Consider the following 11908-nt stretch of genomic DNA (forward strand, 5'->3'; position numbering starts at 1 on the left):
GCAGAAAAGTCCATGAGGCTCCTATTAACCAGAAATAAAAAGCCAGAAAGTAGAGCTGTGGTTCAGAAGAAGCCTTGAGCAGAAGAAGCCCCCAAACAGTGCCCAGGGCCTGTGTCCAAGCCCTAGTACCACATATTTTTTTTATAAAGGCATTTGAGAAATGGACTGTGAATAGGTGTGCTAGCTGTAAAACTAAGAGAAGTTTCATTAAATTTTTTTGTTGTTTTTTATAGATCTGAGGACCAAACTCAAGGCCTTATATTTACCAGGCAAGTACTTCTCCACTGAGCTAAAAATCCCCAATCCCAATTCATTCATTTTTGTTGCTATGTTTATTTTTTTCTCTCAGATCTCCACTTTTCTTCATTTTCATTTTTGCAATACTGGAATTTGAACTCAAGACCTATAAGCTTTCTAGGCAGGGCTCTACCACTTGAGTCATACCATATCCCTTTTTTGTTTTAGATAATCTTCAGATAGTGTCACACATTTTTGCCCCCAGCTGTCCTGAACTTTGATCCTCCTACTGACATTATCCACCTAGCTGGAATTACAGGGGCACCTCTTCACACCTGGCTTGTTGAGATGACGATCTTGCTAACTTTTTGTCTAGGCTAGCCTTGAACCGGGGTTCACCTGATACTTGCCTCTTAAGTATTTTTTTAATAAGAGGCCCAGAGTCTTTTGTTATTTAGATTTTATTCTACATTTTTTTCACATTAGAACCTGTGGGAACATTTTGTAAGAATCATGCCGGTCCTAGAGCCAAGTGAATACTAAGCATTATCCAGTTTCTCAAATATTTTATTAAATAAGCAAAAGCCAAGGAAGACTTAGATCTGCGGCCACAGTTTTCTGAGCCACATGTTGCCCTTATCCTTTCCTCCTGGATATTTGGCATCGTTTCCCAGCACTGATAAGGTCGGCTGATAGTATGAGTGCCTCTTCTATCCCCCCCCTTGTTCCCTTCTTCCCTTCTACTGACTTCCATCAGACTCTCACATCAGCAGGCATAGCCTTGCTAGAACCCCCAGGCTGCTCACTCTTCACTTCCTGAATATCCCCAACACCTCCAGTCATGATATAATTATCACAAGGGTCAAACATGACTCATAAATACACAATAATCAGCACAGGACAATGACCTATTTAACTCAAGATGCATTGCATTGTACTTACAAACAGATTTATTGACCCAAAACCACTTTGTACAATTCCTTTAAGATGATCAAAAATGTAATAACTTTCAAAAAGATGGATTTAACCCATTCCAGCTCAAGTGATAGAGTGCCAGCCATGAACAAAATGACAACAACAGCAATAATAATAATAATAAATAAGCTGCCCTGAGTTCAAGACCTAGTAGAGGCATGTGCGCGCGCGCGCGCACACACACACACACACACACACTCACACACACAATCCAGTGTGGAGCTATCCTTGCATATTTGGAAGCTTGAGCAAGAAGTTCAACTGAGAAAAATGATAATATACAGCAGTAGAATCAACGGCATACCAAGTACTTTATCTCTTAAGCAACATCCCTTTTTTCCTCTAGCTACACCATGATCAAACACGCCGCTTGTTCACTTAGAATGAGAGGACCAAGAATCTCTTAAGCCAAGCGGCTTTACATTCCTACTGTCCCAGATGAATGGGATGAGTGGATCCCATCTATGAGATGGGGGATTCCCTCTCCTATAGATCTTGAGGTTTATGCATGAAAAACATTTGAGAGTGATTCACAAAAAGATGGATCTCACAAGGCAAAAGTTTTAACTAGGTAGTATAGCAAAGCTAAATGAGGGAGAAGGCAAGAGAAACTTTTTCCTGTTCCTCATAAAGAAAATGTAAGTGAAAAAGTCAACATGGCAGCCGATGGTTGCTGCCTTTATCCTTTCTGAGCTGGGGAGACACATGTGGTCATGTCACCTAGCAACCTGTAACCTTTAGGCAGTAGTCTGGGGTAGCCAAGAGGGGTGCTTATTATTATTATTCTAAAATATGGAGATGTCTCTGGACCTAATTGGATAACAGGTGAATTTGTGGCTTGCTTTTTTAGTTAAGCTTCTCATCCTCCTGTGTCTACCCATTTACAGAGCATTGCCAGGTTGTTACCATTTTAAGTCCCTTGAGGGCTCTCAGGCCTTTCAACTCAGCATTTAAGTGGAGGGCAGAGTACAGCTTTATCAGTAATTACTGCTTTATCAGTTACCTCTTGGTTTCAGCTTGTAGCCTGCCCTTTTGAAATTGATTAGAAACAATAAAATTTCCCTGTCTAGCCCTCTGTTTGCCTTGCCTTACTTCCAGACAATGCGTTTATAGTGCATGTTAAATCAAGCATTCATGCAACATTACCCTTCACCAGAAACATCTCCTATTCTTTGGGTTTAATATCCTTGTCTCTCTGACTCTGATGTTGTAACACCTGACTCATCCTAATTGTACATATTTTCAGGTTATTTTTCATACCTGCAACAATGCTATGCTGAAACACCGAGCAAATGATGCCAGACTCATTGGTGTTCTAACTACATTCTGAGATCTTGAAATGTTCCCCCACCACCCGGCTCCTGCATCTTCTGCTGTTTAAGTTCCACACGTTCAAGTGGTGCTCATTGCTACTGTGAAGTCCAGTAGACTTGGACATTTTTATTCTTATAAAACTTCAGGGTGTAGGGATTTTTAAATGTTAAGTTACACAGCCTTGTTTGCAGAAGCAGTTGCTAGAATGAATTTGCTGGAGGCATTGAAGCAGAGGAAGCTGAACTTGTTGGTAAGTCCATCCAGCAAGTGGCTCTGTTTAAGGCAGTATTGGATCTAGTGTCCTTGGATCATAAGGTTTTATGTGCTTGATAATAACCAAGTGACTCATAGGAGATCTCTTTGCCATATACAGTTTGCCTTTCTTTCATCCTGCATTTCTAGTCCACAGCAAGCACTGTGGTCCTCAGTTGCACTTAGGAGATGTCTACCCAAATTAGAATTGCAACGAAGACCAAAGTCCTTCACTTAAAATTGGAATTACGTGCTCCCCTTGGGTCTGGTTTAGCAGGGTGTTTTGAATAGTCAAAAACCCCACACATCAGAAAAGATGGTGGGTTTTTTCGGGTTTTTTGTTTTGTTTTTTGTTTTTGTTTTTGTTTTTCTTTATTGGTCTTGGGGCCTGAACTCTGGGCCTGGGCACTGTCGCTCAGCTCAAGGATAGCGCTCTACCACTTGAGCCACAGCACCACTTCTGGCTTCTGCTTATGTGATGCAGAGGAATCAAACCCAGGGCATCATGCATGCAAGGCAAGCACTCTACCACTGAGCCACCTTCCCCGCCCAAGATGGTGTTTTTGTAGCAATGATGTGAGGATTCTTCAGTGTATAATGAACAAAGTTTGCATCTCCTTTGTGGCAGAGCGGTAGCCTTGAACACAAAAGCTCGGGGGGGGGGGGGGAGTGCCTAGGCCCTGAGTTCAAGCCCCAGGACCACCACTGAATCATTTGTCTTCTCCCTACCCCTGAAAATGCACCAGCAGTCTTGGAAGAGGGCCTGAGACTAAGGCCATGTCTGATGTTGATGCACCTAATGAACACAGAAGCGGTTAAAACCTTGACACTCTTCAATCAAAATAACACTGCTAACCTACCCCACCTCCTTCTCCTCCAGCTTCCATCTGCCCCCCCACCTCCTGACTTCACTCTTTCTGCCTAATATTTAAAGGAGCCCTAACTGTCAGGGGAAGTGTCATTTCCCCTTCAGCTGGGCTGAAGGAGGCTTGGTGACCCTTCCTAGGCTTTACTCCTTAATAAAGCCTGTTGGTCTGTTGAGTTTGCTTTCTGCCCTTCTTCTGATACCCTCATGACTCAGTTTCCTTACAAGGATTGTCCATGCAAATTCTTCATGGCTTCTCTCTACATAGCTTTTCTTCCCTCCAGGTATGAAAAGGGACCCTCTGGAGGACTTCAAGGAAGAAGGATGAGAGAAGAGAGCCACCATTCAAGATTTTGTGGCTGGCTATGGAGGAGAGGATTCTGCTTTTCATGACCACCCAGGAAAAAGGAATTCTAGTTTTTATGAGTCACTTTAAAGGAGAGGGAGAAAGGAAGAAGGGGGAGAGCTGGAGAAGGTCAGAGACAGACCTCTGAGACTCTGCCAAAGTCCTTTGAATGTATGCACTCAGCATGTCCAAGTGCCACTTTCAGGCATCTACCCTAAGACTTCCATACAATTAAACCCCTCAATCATTATCGAGCATCCACAATGCCCGAGAAACCACAGAGGTTTTTCCTATTCAGACCCCATGGGAAACCTTTTTTTAAAATTATTTTTATTGAGATTAACTGCTGACATACATTTTACAAATTTCACAGTATTGTGGGATAGTGATACTTAAAGCAGCAAACACAGTTTAACCTTCACAAGGCAAATTGTCATTATCATGGTGTATGACAGTACAACTATTTCTTCCAACTCAGGTGATATGTACATTTCTTTCCTTTTGCTTAGTGTCAGCTGTTCCCTCTTTCCTTCTCATTCCCTCCCTCCCATCGCTGCCCTGGAGTTGCTTAGTTCATTTTCACCAATGTCCAGTGCAGCTGATGGGTCCTTCTGTTGTATTTTTCCCCCATTACCCTCTGATTCTGTGCCCTCCTCTTACCTTCCCTCAGATGTGCACATGTATATACCATATATGAGGTCAAGAACATGGAGTCATTTAGAAACGATACGACAAATTAAGTGGAGGTCCTTTGTTTCTTAAGTTCTGTTTGCTTTGTCATATCTCATTGGAAACCTTTTTGTTGAAGGACTTAAGAAGTTCTACAACTAGGAAAGTGAAGGAAATAAGAAGAGAGGAGAAAAGTGACTGACAACTTCCTGCACCTGGCCCTCGGTTTCCCCTGGGCAGGAAGGGTCAGCAAGGCAGGAGAGGGCTTCCTTCTGCACGACTGTAGGAGACTTTCCAGGTGCCCGGCTCGCCTACCACCAGACTCACAACTCACACTCCCTTCTGCCAGCCCTTAACCGCAGAAGTAGCAGTGCAGGGCGCCCTCGTGTGGCCAATAGCAGCCCCACAGCCTCTCTCCTAGTATCCCAGCTCTCTCACCTCTCCACAGGCAGGGAGGTTTTTGGTTTTGTTTTATTTTTGTTCTTTGGTCGGTTGTGGGACTTGAACTCTGGGCCTGGGTCCTGTCCCTCAGCTCTTCTGCTCAAGGCGAACGCTCTACCACTTGAGTCACAGCACCACTTCCGGTTTTCTGAGTGGTTTATTGGAGATAAGAGTCTCACAGACTTGTGTGCCCTGGCTGGCTTTGAACCTTGACCCTCAGATCTCAGCCTCCTGAATAGCTAGGATGACAGGCGTGAGCCAACAAAGCTTGGCTTAGGCAGCAGAAACTCTACTGCGGGGAAAATGAGGGAGGGGAGAATAGAAGGGAAAGCAACTGACAATTTCCCTTCACTTAACCCCTTTCCTGGAGCAGGATGAGTCAGCAGGCCATGGGAATGTGTATATTTGAGATCATACATATTTTCTCCTCCCATAGATGCACCCACCAAATGTCAGGGCTCCACCTCCATGACTTCCACTGGGCTTTTCTCCAGTCTAGATTCCCTTCCATTACTTTGGACTATTCTTTTTCAGTCATATTTAAAATTCAACATTCTGTGTTTATCAAAGATTATGTATATAGCAAGTTACCTCCAAAATGTAATAACAAGAAATAACAACTAGTGTTTCATCTTGTTTCCACAGACCAGGAACAGTGTATCCAAATGGTTACTACTCAGAGTCTTATGAATTTGAGGTCAGGATCCTGGTCAGGACTGCAGACATCTGAAGGCTACGTTTACACACATAAATATTCAGGGAAGGAGCCCTTCATCCATTGCCACCAAAGTCTCCCCCACAAAACTCCAAGGGAAATGACAGACAGCTTCTCCATAGCAACTTCACCAAGAGAAGCAGAGCATGAGAAAACAAAATAGCAGCCAAAGTATCTTCACCTCCTTTGGGCATTAGGCTCAAGCCTATAATCCTAGCTACACAGGAGGTTGAGATCTGAGAATTGCAGTTTGAAGCCAATCTGGACAGAAAAGTCCCAGAGACCCCGTTTCCAATTAAACAACAAAAGAACTGGATTGGCTGGGTGTTGATGGATCACACCTGTAATCTTATTTATGCAGGAGGCTGAAATCTGAAGATCAAGGTCTGAAGCCAACTCATGCAGAAAAGTCTGTGAGAGTCTTATTTCCAGTTAAGCAGCACAAAGCCAAAAGTGGAGGTGTGGCTTACATAGTACAGTAGCAGGCGCTGGTGGTTCATGCCTGTAATCCTAGCTACTCAGGAGGCTGAGATCTGAGGATCATAGCTGGAGGCCAGCCCAGACAGGAATGTCCAAGAGACTCATCTCTAATTAACCACCAAAAAACCAGAAGTGTCACTGTGGTTCAAGTGGTAGGGCTCTGGCCTTGAGCTGAAGAGCTCAGGGACGGTACCCAGACCCAGAGTTCAAGTCCCACCACTGGCAAAAAAAGAAAAAAATTCTCACCTCACAGGTGAGTTCTGCACCGTGCCCTGGATGACAAAGCTCAGTGCACAATAGGCCTGAACACTGCCTCTGTGAGCAGCCTAATTAGAGGCAAGCTGCTCAGCAAGGCTCCTATAAGAGTGTTTAATCACAGACTGACCTTGAATGTCCCCTTACAGCTGTCACTGAGGATCAAATGAGACTGTAAGGTCTGTGTAAGGCCACTGGTCTGTTAAGGAATTAGCCAGTGCCCAAGAACTCCCAGGATGACCCCTTTGACCAACTTGGCTTCAGAACCCTTTTGCACCTCTGTCTCTAGCCACAAGATGGCACTGTTCTACCAAGCCTGGGCCTGAAGGGCCTAGACAGCCAATCTCAGTAAGTATTAAACCAATGAAGGCTCAAAGCAATTCCTGGATGCCAGCCCTAGACCTTCCCTGAGCCACGATCCTAGCCCATTGAAGACACTGCCTGCCCTTCCCACATAGCTTATAATTTTATTTTTCCTTTCAACAAATGTTGATAAACCATAATTTGCAAGACTCCTGCAGGCCATACTCAGGGAGCAGCCTGTGTATCACTCCCTGGCCTGTTGACTAAATACCCCTATCCTATGCTGCCCCAAAGGACCTCTAGCAGGAAGGAGCCACTCCTACCTTGGCAGCTGCATTGGACTGTAAGATTTCCAGATGGTTTACAGACTCATGGGAACTGAGGGGGATGGAGGAGGAGGGATGGAGAGAAGGAAAAGGGAAGGTGATCATGGGAGTAGAACCTGCCTTATGGGCTTTGTCTCCTAGGATGGGGTGGTGGGCTGTGCAGGTGTGAGGCTCTGGATCCCAGGACATCACCTCTGACACAGCTCTGTGAGGTTGGGGAGGCCACTGAACCACTCTCAACCTCAGAGCAAAGAAAGTGGGGTATTCATGTAAGACTCTACTGCAGAATTCTGCTGGGGAAGAAAACAGGAGGAGCGCAGATTTAAACTGCATCACTGGGGAGATGTGGCTCGAGGGGTAGAGAGCCAGCCATGAGCAAGCAACAGAGTAAACACTTAAGGCCCTGAGTTCAAGTCCTTTTACTAACACAAAAAGAGGGGGAAAGAAATGAAAAACCGCATCCAAAGAGATTCAAGTCTGGGATGTGGAAATCTTGGAGTGGAGATAAAGAAACAGGACAGAGATACCTGCCAATTCCATCAAGTCACCTGCATCTGGGAGGATGGGAAGGAAGGAGGCGCATGTGTCCGGCAACAATGGGGTTGAGCATGCTTAGCAATGCCAACCGAGACTGGTCATTGTCAATCAGGGAGAGTGTTTGGAAGGAAGGAAATGGAGATTTGGGGGCCAGAAGGGCTGTGTTATGGTTTAAATGTGATTTGTATATCTATGGTTTAAGTGTTGGCTTTTTTTTTTTCTTCTCTATGTCCCCAATACTGGGGCTTGAACTCAGGGCTTCTCATTCTCACTTAGCTTTTTTGCACAAGTCTAGTTCTCTACCATTTAAGCCATGTTTCCAGTAGAAACTCCTGAGGAGGACACATTTTTATCCCCCAAATCTCTCCCATGGATACCTGCTAAAGATGATGCTAACTCAATAATCTTGGAAGAGACCTGTTTATTCCAAATCCACCTTCTAAGCAGAGGATTCCCCAGACTTGAAATTTCACATTCCATGAGTTCTTTTGCAGCCCAAATGCCACAGCCATCCTCATGTGAGTGACAGGAATCCTCCAGGGAACACCTTGTGTGCCAATTGGGAGATCTCCTTGGTTTCGTCTACTATTCATGACTAGCTTAATTTGCTTCAACGTTCAAACAACTTGCCACAAACTGCAGGGCTTCCTAGATGTGCCAGTTACCCAGCACAAATAAATCTACCTACTGGGCTTTCAGATCTGCTGTGGCTACCTGTGCCTGAGCATCGGTCTCCCCAGCCAGCACCAGCGTGAAGGGCTGGGGAGCGGGGCAGTCAGTAAGTGACCTAGTCCTAGGGAGACTATGAAGCAGATGATCAGTCTAGGGAGAGAGTGGATGTTCAGAGCCCTATAACATTATCCAGAGCCCCACGGCACTAACTTCTTAAACAAGTTTGATTTGGGGAAATGTTAACTTCTCATTTGGGTTGGAAACATGTGCAACATCCAGTACAGTTGATTGTTTGGCCTTTTTGAACCTCAGGACTTGGACTTTCTTCCGTTCGATAGTCAGGTGACTGACAGCCACAGAACTGCTCTGGCAACATTGATGTCCCTGTAAAACTCACAGCCCAGTGAAGATGGTCATTATATACTGAGAGGGTTATTTTTAAAGAACAAGCCTGGCTCCTCTCCAGTCTCTCCAGCTTGCTTCCTATCTTGTTTGAGGTTCTCTTTCTGTCTCCCCGTTTCCTTCTCCTTTGTCCCTTCCTCCTCCCTCTCCCTCTCTCTTCCTCTCCTCCCTTTCTCTGTCCTTCCCTTTTCTTCTTTCCCTTCTTTCCTCCCTCCTCCATGTTTTTCTCTCTCTCTCTCCCTGTTTCTCTCTCCCCCCTCCTTATCCTAACACCATCAACTGTGTTAGGATATAGCCAAGAGGGCCCTCATCAGAGGTAAAATAGATGGAGCCACTCAATCTTCCAAACTATGAGCTAAATAGACCTCGCTTCTCTTCTTCATAAAGTACTCAGCCTAAGGTATTCATTATAGCTATAGGAAACAAAGTAATACACACTTGGAGCTGTTGAGCAGCGTAGAGACTGAGGGGATAGTGGGAAAGAACACTTCTATCTGGGGACTGCAGTGTGGCTTTCTGGGTCCAGAAAGCCAAATAGGGAACAAAAAGGAAAGGACTGTTGGCTTACCCAGGCTGCAGGGCCCCCAAACAAATAAAAAGGTGCAAATAAGATGCAAAATAGCAGGTAGAATTTCCTTAGTCTCAGCTGGATTCCTCCGACCCCTACACAGCAGAACAACCCCTCCTCTGGGTCCCAAGGACTTTGCCTTTAACTCTCAATAATAGTCCCCCCCCCCCATCTCTCCAAAAGATGGCCTTGAGGAATCCGCAGAAATCAGCAGCTTTTAATCAGTCCCATGAAAGGCTCTACCCATCAACTCAAGGAATTCCAAGGGTCTCCCTTCCCAGATTTAGTTTCTTGGGCAGGAGACGGGGTGAGAGCAGACAGAGCACAGAGCAGTTCGAAGGCTGCCATTTGTGGACCCTGAATGAACTGTGCACAAACCTGGGAACCAAGGAAGGGACAGAATGCGTTGGCCAAGAAGTCATCTAGCCTCAAGTCTGTCACCTAGCCCCAAGCCAGCTAGCTAAATCATGACAGTAAATACTCCGCTAGTGCTTACTTGGAGCAGATGCTAGAACCCGGTTCAGGGATGAGAATGCTCTTTGCCTTACCCTGCCTGCAACTGTTCCCTGATTACTACCTAGGCACAGTCCATTACAATGAGGCACAGCCAAGGGGAAAAACGAGTCCGTATCAGTATGCATAGAGATGTGCCATCTCCCTAACTAGGTTCTGGCAGGAGGAAGGAGGAAACGTTGCTTTCCCCAGCCAAGTTGCAGGCCTATTTAAAGGCTCAATCTTGTACAAGGTCTGAGGTGGGGAAGAGAAAGGAGAGATAAATAATTCAGAAAGCAAATGCAGAAGTGCTGTTGCCAAAGCTGACCAAGGTTTGTGCCTGGCTGGTCTGAGCTGCAGCCCAGCCTCCTGGGAGAAAGGCATGCCTGATGATGTGGGGGAGACAGCAGCAGGCCTGAGCCCCACCGCCAGCATTCTGCAGCTTCACCAGCTTCATTTCTCCAGTTGATTGCCAGTAACTGCCCAGAAACTGGGTAGTAGCTGGCCAGCTCGGCTTCCCAATGAAGCAAGTTTAGAACCCACGACATCATCCCAGCCACAGCCCACACAGAAAGCTGTTGACTCTGTTGGGCATTGTTTGTGTCTCACATCAATGGCTCCCTGTGGTGATGCTGTGAGGTAGAGCCAGGATCTCTGAGGCTGGGGTAATCAAAAGAACATCTGGATTGTAACAGTGGCCTTGACACAGCTGTGTGATTTGGGGGCAAGTTCTATTCCCTTTTTGGACACCAAAGGTATCTCTGCCCTCTTGCCAGGCTAGATATCTTTCCTTCTTTGAGATGAAGCCTTTCTTTGGTTTTAAGCCCCAGTTGAGCCTTGGTTTGTGAGTGGTACCAAGGGGGAAAAGGCCTCTTCTGCTGGCCCTTGGCAACCTGCCTCTGCCTGCCGCCTCACCCTTCACTAGGCTTAATCTGCCTCTCTGATTCCAAAAGACTTAACCTGAAAAACAGTCATTCTGTTCTTCTCTTGTCTGAACTGAAAAACAGGAAGCATTTAATGAAGCCAGGACCAGCCTAATTATCAAATGCACTTCTGTTAATAAGTGCCTTTCGATTCATGCAGGAAGCTAACACACCAGAATAAAGCTTGCTCCTTGAAATGCCGCGGTTCTCACCTGGGTTGAGCCCTAGTAAAACCCACACGAGTAATTATGGGCTGTCACCTCAGCGCAGCACACAGTCTCAGTCTGCACCTACAGAGAGTGATGTGGACCCCTTCCCTCTAAGACAGACAGGTCATCAAAAGGGACAGCTTTCTGCTTTGATTTCTCTTGCTTCCTGGCTTCTTGGGAGCACCTCTGTGGGTCCCCTCCCCCTCACTCCCACCAGATTTGTTGCTTCAAGTGTCCTTTTTGCTTAGGAGAAAAGTCACAACAGATTGAGATTCAGCCACTGAATAATCTAGAAGACTTACTTAGAGATCTTTGCAAACTCTTCACCCAACTCATTCTGAGCTGATGGCTAATTTACTAGGATGAAGCAGAGAAGAGGGTGGAAAGTCAGGTTAGACTTGTGCATGGACTGGCAGGGGTGGCTGGGGAAATAATGAGAAAGAAGATTCTAGGCTGTCTCAAATATTTTTGGCTTGAGCAGCTTGGTTACTAGTACTTAGCCCAGTTACTAAGATGAAGACAGTGAAGCCTGTTTGAAAGACAAGTATGTTAAAAATCATATTTGGTCCTGATAAATCAAAGATAGCCATCTGTGATCTATCTTGATCTATTACAGATCCATATGTCTAACACTTAAAGTATGGACAGGGATGGGTCAACACTAGAGGTTAGATTTGAGAGTTATGGCAGGAAAACTAGTTAGAAACTAGTTTTAAGCTGCAGACAGTAGCTTACACCTGTAATCCTAGCTACTAAGGAGGCGGAGACCATGATTCAGAACCACCCCAGAAAGAAAAGTCTATTAACCAGCAAAAAGCACAAAACATGACTCAAATGGTAGAGTGCCAATCAAGTAAACAAAATGGAGTGAGCTTGAGGCGCTCCAGTATCCATCCCTTACAGAAAGAAACCGCTTTCGTGCTGGGA

This window comes from Dipodomys spectabilis, unplaced genomic scaffold (genome assembly GCF_019054845.1).
Source record: "Dipodomys spectabilis isolate Male_0828 unplaced genomic scaffold, ASM1905484v1 ptg000002l, whole genome shotgun sequence".
Classification (NCBI taxonomy): Eukaryota; Metazoa; Chordata; class Mammalia; order Rodentia; family Heteromyidae; genus Dipodomys; species Dipodomys spectabilis.